Genomic DNA, 8629 nt, shown 5'->3' with positions numbered 1-8629 from the left:
CCTACAGCTAACATCACACTCAACAGAGAAAAGCTGAAAGCATCTCCTCTAAGGTCAGGAGCAAGGAGAAAGAGAAGAATGTCCACTCTAGCCACTTTTATTCAACATCGTTTTGGAAGTCCTAGCTACGACAATCAGAGAAGAAGGAGGAATAAAAGGAATCCAGATTGGAAAAGAAGAAGTAAAACTGTCACTGTTGGCAGTCAACATGATACTATATGTAGAAAATCCTAAAGATGCTACCAGAAAACTACTACAGCTCATCAATGAATTAGGTAAAGTTGCAGGTTATGAAATTAAAACACATAAATCTCTTGCATTTCTATACACTAACAACAAAAGATTAGAAAGAGAAATTAAAGAAACCATCCCATTTACTATCATGTAAAAAAGAATAAAACACCTAGGAATAAACCTACCTAAGGAGACAAAAGACCTGTATTCTGAAAAGTATAAAATGCTGATGAAAGAAATTGAAGACGACACGAAAGATCAAAAAATATACCATGTTCTTGGATTGAAAGAATCAGTATTGCCAAAATGACTACACTACCCAAAGCAATCTACAGATTCAATGCAATCCCTATCAAATTACCAATGGCATTTTTCACAGAACTAGAACAAAGAAATCTTAAAATTTGTATGGAGACACAAAAGACCCCGAATAGCCAAAGCAATATTGAGAAATAAAAATGGACCTGGGGGAATCAGGCTCCCTGACTTCAGACTATACTACAAAGCTATAGTCATCAAAACAGTTTGGTACTGGCACAAAAATAGAAATATAGGTCTATGGAACAGGATAGAAAGCCCAGAAATTAACCCACACATCTATGGTCAATTAATCTACGAAAAAGGAGACAAGACTATATAATGGAGGAAAGACAGTCTCTTCAATAAATGGTGCTGGGAAAACTGGACAGCTACATGTAAAAAAATGAAATTAGAACACTCTTTGAAACTGTACACAAAAATAAACTCAAAATGGATGAAAGACCTAAATGTAAGACCAGACACAATAAAATTCTTAGAGGAAAACATAGGCAGAACATTCTCTGACATAAATTACAGCAATATCATTTTTAATCCATCTCCCAGAATAATGGAAATAAAAATAAAAATAAATAAATTGGAACTAATTAACCTCAAAAGCTTTTGCACAGCAAAGGAAACCATAAATAAAATGAACAAACCCAGAGAGTGGGAGAAAATATTTGCAAACAATGCAACCTAAAAGGGATTAGTCTCCAAAATTTACAAATAGTTCATGCAGCTTAATATCAAAAAAAAAAATCTACCCGATTAAAAAATGGGCAGAAGACCTAAATAAACATTTCTCCAAAGAAGACATACACATGGCCAAGAGGCATGTGAAAAGATGTTCAACATCATTAATTATTAGAGAAATGCAAATCAAAACTACAATGAGATATCACCAGACACCAATCAGAATGACTATCATCAAAAATCCCACAAAGAGTAAATGCTGGAGAGGGTATGGAGAGAAGGGAACCTTCCTACACTGTTGGTGGGAATCTAAATTGGTACAGCCACTATGGAGAATAGTATGGAGGTTCCGTAAAAAACTAAAACATAGAGCTACCACATGATCCCGCAATCCCACTCCTGGGCATATATTTGGAGAAAAACATGGTCTGAAATAATACATGCCCCCCAATGTTCACTGCAGCACTGTTTAGAATAGCCAAGACATGGAAGCAACCTAAATATCCATCGACAGATTAATGGATAAAGAAGATGTGGTACATATATACAATGGAATGTTACTCAGCCATTAGAAAGAATGAAATAATGCCATTTGCAGTAACATGGATGGACCTAGAGATTGTCATACTGAGTGAAATAAGTCAGACGAAGACAAACATCGTATGATATCACTTATGATGCATGCGGAATCTAACGAAAGGGTACAAATGAACTTATCTACAAAACAGAAATAGAGTTACAGATATAGAAAACAAACTTATGGTTACCGCGGGTAAGAGGGGGAGGGATAAATTGGGAGATTGCTATTGACATATACACACTACTATATATAAAATAGATAACTAAGAAGGACCTACTGTATAGCACAGGGAACTCTACTCAATACTCTGTAATGGCCTATATGGGAAAAGAATCTAAAAAAGAGTGCATACATGTATATGTATCACTGATTCACTTTGCTGTACACCTGAAACTAACACAACACTATAAGTCAACTATACTCCAATAAAAATTTAAGTAAATAAATAAATCAAGTCCTTATAGGTATTATTTAATTTAATCCTAAAAATAACTCTATGAGGCAGATGCTATTATTCCTGCATAGATGAGATGAGTAAGGCCCTAAGACGTTAAGATAGACAGTGGAGAACTGGGAAGCCCAGGCACTCTGACTCTTTATCTTGTCCCAGTGCCTTTTGTCTCTCTCACCACAGATCCACTTCCCAGTCTTCCCCACCCTGCTGGGACCCTGGAAAGCTGACTTGGAGTATGGACTCCAGTGAAGATTTCTCTTTCCCTCCAGCTTCTGGTTAAGTTCAGCAAATAAAAGAAGGCAGAAGAGGGATATCTGCATATTTATTACTCTGGTTTCCTCCTTGTAAGGTGGCTGCTGGCATCAGGCCTTCCTCTATCAAAGGTTACAACTTCTGTTAGGTGCCATATCCTCTCTGAGTTCTGGTAACTATTCCCCTGACATCATTACTCTGGAAATCCTAGGTATTCCACTAGCCCTTTAAAGGACGATTGCACCTAGGGTGCTTTCACAAACTTCAGAGTGAGTGCCTTCTTAAAGTTTACGCCCTCAATCCCTTGCCTCATCCCTGGTACCCAACTATCTAGTGTACCATCTGTTTTCTGCTGGAAAGAAAACTTTACACCTAAAGCAACTAGAGAACTACATGTTCTAACTATGATCTACTGCTCTACATTGCCTCCTCAAATGCTCAGAAATAGTAAATGAAATGGTCCTTCAAGATGATGACCACAGGGTCAAGGCTAAAAGGCTCAATCTAGAAGCAACACATTTTTTAAATAAAATAAATGGGAAAAAAAGAAGTATTTGAAAAGTTGATTTTCATGACAAAATTACTGGTCTATTCTTGAATGGTTTGAAAATTGTTTCTATAGTATGCCCTGATGTATTTTTTGAACAAAGGTTACTGTTGGATTCAAAGCAACATAGGAGCCATCACTGACAAATATTTATACCACTAAAATCAGCTTCCATGTCCATGGAAATCATCTCGGAGTTTGTAACAGGCTAATCATCAAGCAAACTGCATACAAATTCTACCTCAGTAGCTCTGAGGTAGGATCCTGAAATCAACATTTTAATAGGCATTCCAGATGATTCCAACGCACATGATCCATGGATTACACCTAGAGATGGAACTAGACTGTTACTCTATTGAAGCTTCATAGAATTGGCATATTTTTTGCTGATTCCATGATATCTTTTATACTTTCTCAATTATCCAGGTGCAACTAGGTTCACTTGACAGAAGCCATGGAAATGGCAACTGGTGGCCAGAAGATACAAATATTCTGAAGTGTAGTGGAAGATCTCACCAACCCACACGTCCAGTGGAGAATAAAACAAAACAGAACAACAAAAACAACACACTACTACAATATTAGTGAATAAGAAAGACTCATGGGTAAAGATTCATAATAAAGATAAAGATTCATAGTAAAGATTCTTTATTAAGTCGTAGAATTTAAGGTGCCATAACAGCTCAGTGGATGAAGCTATTTTTAGGTAGGCTGCCTTTATACTGTCACACAAATCATATTTCAGATTTGTCAAGTTCACTCTGAGTATAGCATCTTACTAGCACTAAAGTTAGACAAATCTTTAAAAGCACCAAATTTCTATCCTCAAGCTACAGTAATTTAAGATGATAGAGATGAAAATAAACGCTATGAAACATATGACACAAATTACTATTCTTCCTTTATGTACTCTTTTCCAATCACATTCATTACAATGATATTTATCATCTACTTAATTTAAAATATTTCCTATACTTCAATGAAAGAATTAAAAATAAATAATAAAATATTTCTTATCTTTGCAACTACATACTTTTCATAAATAATACACAAGAGAACTCTGAGTATAAATTCCTTTGTTTTGAATGATGGTTTGCTTCTTTTGGTAACATATGCTCAAATAATACAGCTTTATCTGTCCTAGGAGAATCTTTCTTGTAGTTGTCTTCTATTTTGTGTGAGGAAATTTGCAACCTGAACGCTACATTAACATACATTTAATGTGGCCATGAGATGACATGTAAAACACTGACTGCCCCTTCCCTTCCAAATATTTAAATAGAAAAATCTATTCAAATTACAATTTTCAGGTTTTCTGGCAAATGACATTATGCAGCAATTTAAGGGTAGACTTGGTGAAGCAATGATACAGCTTTATCATCTCACTTTTCTCTCAGTATAAGCAAACAAGTTTCTGCAGCTGAAAGTTTCGAGTGATTCTGAGTCCAATTTTTATTTTTCAGTAAAGAAAATAACAGTGGAATTATGATGATTTGAAGCTACAAAGTAAATAACGTCAATCTTGTAGAGCCCTGTTCTGTACCACCCGACTTTCAGAAGCAACCATTTCATAAAAGCCCCATCTACTTTTGTTTTAATTTACAATTATTGAAATTTTAATAAGGATTTTGCAGCAATATCAGGCATCACATGATGCCAGGGATGAATTATAACTTTACTGCAGCCCACACTGACAGCCAACTCATAAAAATGAATGGCATTTTATATCATAACATCTCAGAGGCCATTCAGAATGTTAACAGCTTACTTCATCTTTCTTTAGCATAATGAGGCAGACAGTATAACAATATTCAACGTGAAAATGAAGATGAAGAAAATTTGAATTGAGGCAGGAAAGCAACATTTAACAGGATTCAGACAACATTCAGATTAAAAGTTTCAATTAAAACAGTTAGCAAGATTTTTATCACAAAAGCAAAGCTTTGCCACCAAGACCAATCACTATTTTGAAGCATATTTATCTGTAGACACACTTAGTTCTTCAACCTCTATTTCTAAAATGTTCCAAAGTTTCTTACCCAGTTCAGCAATGCAAGATTCATTGGCTCAGAAAGAACTATAAAAGGTCATTAAATTAAAATACTTGCAAAAGACACCTTATAGACACATAACCAAAATAATATTTATCTTTGCGAAAACCATTCTTTAATCAAACAGCCTTAAACTTCTACACATTTTAAAATTCTGTAGTTTACCTTTGGATTGAGATTAATCAAAAGACAGTTGAGGGTATGTGAATTTTTAAAAAAATGTATATATGATTTATAAATATAAATTTATATAAATACAAAATATATTACATAATAATATATCATAATATTATATATATTATGTATTTTCTACTTCCATATATATGGAATTAAAAATACAAAAACCATGAAGAATGAATGAAACAAAGTGAGATACTCACAGTAGCATATAAAACTTGAAACTGGTTATCCACCTTTGTAAAACTGTATAGCAATACCAAAATAGGGTATTTTTCATTGTCTGTATCTTTGTACAGAATTGAGAAATTCATTTTTATCATCTTTCTATGAATTTGAAGTATCAATACAGAACATTTTTACTTAGTTGGGGTGCCCAAACTGCCAGAATGAAGCAGACAGAGAAAGCAGTCAAGGCTAGCCACAGATGGGGATAAATGGGTTTCGCATTCTGAAGCTGAATACAAATTGAGGAAGGTAAAAGTGTTAGGGACAGATTAGCTGTGTCTAATAGACGTCTAATACCAATAATATAGTAAGTAAAGAGAGTGATAATGTGTCATTTTTGAGTGTTGTCACATTTCTTGTGTGGCTTATTTATGATGTCAGAAGAAACCAAGATACTAGAAAATACAAGAATGTTATTTCACATTTTAAAACTAAGATTTATTATCATCTAATTAAATTTGTTCCTCATTTTTCAAGGTGTTAGAATAGTATCAATTCCCTTTAATGAGTGCTATGTCATCATTAGTCATTTGAGATTTTCTGGAAACTTGTCTATTTAGTAACATTACTTGAAATTTTTTTCATTCTTCTTATTTGGATGGATTTTTTCTTTCCTGTTCAGATGACTGCAGGGTTTCTTGACCAATTTTTTAAAATTTTCTGACTTATGCTAACTGCACATTTGTTTTCATGTATTACCTAACTGTAAGAAATCAGAAAACAGTTTGCATTTTCATCCAGTGATTCAATTACCATGAACTCTTAGGGGTAATTAAAAATTTTATGATGATACCATTACATAGCTACTTTTAAATAGATTTAACACTTTGTTGAATTCTTCGAATTTAACACATTATGTTAATTTTTTCTTGGAAAATCTCCCTATACCCGTCCATTGTATTTAATATTTATTCCATTAATGCATTATAAAGTCTTTTATGTGTAACTTCTGACCACGAATAAAAGGAATAATTGCTTCCATTTTCTTTCCTTTTTATTATTGCCCTAGCTTCACATACTATGATACACATTGTATTTTGGATCCTAATCTTAGGAAATCAAAGTCCATCCTTCCTTTTTAGAGATGGTGACCTCTAAACTTTATCTTTTTATACAGTACTTTTGTTTTTTGTTTGTTTTTTTATGTTCTAAATGTGATGGGTTTACTTTATTTTACTCTGATGCAAAACCAAAGATTCCACTACCACACAGAGGCCAATATATTACAAGGTCATGAAAAAGTGGTGTGGGACATGCAGGACATGATGGACAACTAGAGGGTTGGGTCACCTCCTTTGTTACATGACACTGCACCATCTCTGAGGAAAACATTTAAAACAACACTGCAGAACTGAACTGAAGTGTGGCACAAACACGACAACTTCTGGGCATGCCTTCAAGCACCTCCCTTAGGATGGGCTCAATATCTAGCCCTCAGTGTGGGGAGGATTACATTTCTTTGGAAGAATAAAAGTTCACACTTTTGAAATTTCACAGAATTTTAAACCAAAACATAGTGGGTTCATTTCTCTTCACCTCCAGGGACAAAGCTGATGCTTTACTCAAAGCCACATTAAGCTTCTAGCTCAAATCCCAGACCGACCTTGTGCCCTCCTGCATTAAAGTTCTTTCCATTGATTATTGCTGACAGAGTCGGTTTCACTCCTGGTAGGAAAGGGTCTGAGAATAACCCAGTCCAATCAGACTGGCATTATTTACTTTAGCAGACAGGAGTTCTACAACCCAGCTTGTACTTAGCAGCAATGCCAAAATGGCTGTTAGTACTGCTGGCCATCCACGCGAGGTTTATTGATGTTTCAATCTTCTCATTCACTTTCTGGTAGATTGACCCTCCAAATTCAGTGTCATCGTTCACCTGAGTGTGCAGCTGGAAGTCTGCGGTCTTGTAACCCAGGGCGAAATTATTCTGAGACAGTTTGGATTTGGCTGTGTCAAAACTCATCTGATGGCCAGCAAGCCAACCTTCAAAGGCCAACACAGCCCAGACATAGATGGTTGGTTCAGAAAAATCTATATCAAAGTTACTGCCAAGACTGAAACAATCCCATTTATAGGAGGCCTTCAATTTCCCACTCTTCTTTCCTGTGTTCAGTACAAATACGGTATCAAAAGAGTCAGTTTCAACCCTTCAGCCAACTTATTCTCCAAAGAGGTTTCTGTCCCAAGAGTACTGTCTGTGTTCTACCTTTGGGTGAAGGTCAGCCCATAGTTATAGATCTTGTATTTGGTCTCTACGTTGCCTGATCCTTTCCTTGTATCAGTGTAAGCATGACCAGATGTAGAAAATTCCACTCCACTACATGACTTGGTTCTCAGATCTATTTTGACCATGCCAAACCCATACCATTTGTTGAAGACGTCCTTGGCAGCCTTTCCTAGGTCACCGTAAGTCAGTGTGTTATACATATCTCTGACCGGAGGTCCTGTCCACTCTGTCAGAAGGGCCTGTCTACTCCCTATACAGTAAGTTTTAAGTGATAACTACTGTTGTTAAAGAATATATCTTTGAAATCAATGCAATTTACTGTTCACTCTCACAAGGACAATGACAACATATATTTTCCAAAGTTTTAAAATGAGAGACATCAGCCTCCTTTGCCAGCCCTAGCTGTCCTTGTTGATACCTGAATAAGTAACTTAATATTTTTGAACATTAACTTGTCTCAGACATAAAATGGGTATATCCTTTTTGTTTTACTTTGGTAAATAAGTAGACTAGATTGACCTATTTCCCCCTCTTTTCTTTCTTGTCAAATTGGAGCAGTTTTAAAAATTGCTAAATTTCAAAAGAGTAAAATAACTTTCAGGAATGCTGTGGATCAAATCAAGGAGGGAAGATGCAAAGAAGGGGCAGTGCGACCATTTAAGTAAAACAGTCAGAAATAATAGATGTCAAGTTTGGCCCAGAAAAGCACATAATATGGTGGCTAAAGAATGGGTTTTTGAGTCATACTAACATAGATCTGAATCAAATTTACATTGTGGCTTGTTTTTAACATAAATTTATTTATTTACTTATTTATTTATTTACTTATTTATTTTTGGCTGAGTTGGGTCTTCGTTGCTGCGCACAGGCTTTCTCTAGTTGCAGC

The 8629-nt window shown here is 35.2% G+C and overlaps 1 pseudogene; it reads right to left on the bottom strand.

The window, feature by feature from the left end:
- Nucleotides 1-7089: 7089 nt before the first annotated feature.
- LOC114903421 lies at nt 7090-7943 on the bottom strand (annotated as a pseudogene).
- Nucleotides 7944-8629: the final 686 nt, after the last annotated feature.

Source organism: Monodon monoceros, unplaced genomic scaffold (assembly GCF_005190385.1).
Source record: "Monodon monoceros isolate NGI ecotype Baffin Bay Population unplaced genomic scaffold, NGI_Narwhal_1 Super_Scaffold_21, whole genome shotgun sequence".
In the NCBI taxonomy this organism is placed as follows: Eukaryota; Metazoa; Chordata; class Mammalia; order Artiodactyla; family Monodontidae; genus Monodon; species Monodon monoceros.
The sequence above is the reverse complement of the archived record's forward strand: the minus strand, read 5'-3'. Positions and strand labels throughout refer to the sequence as shown.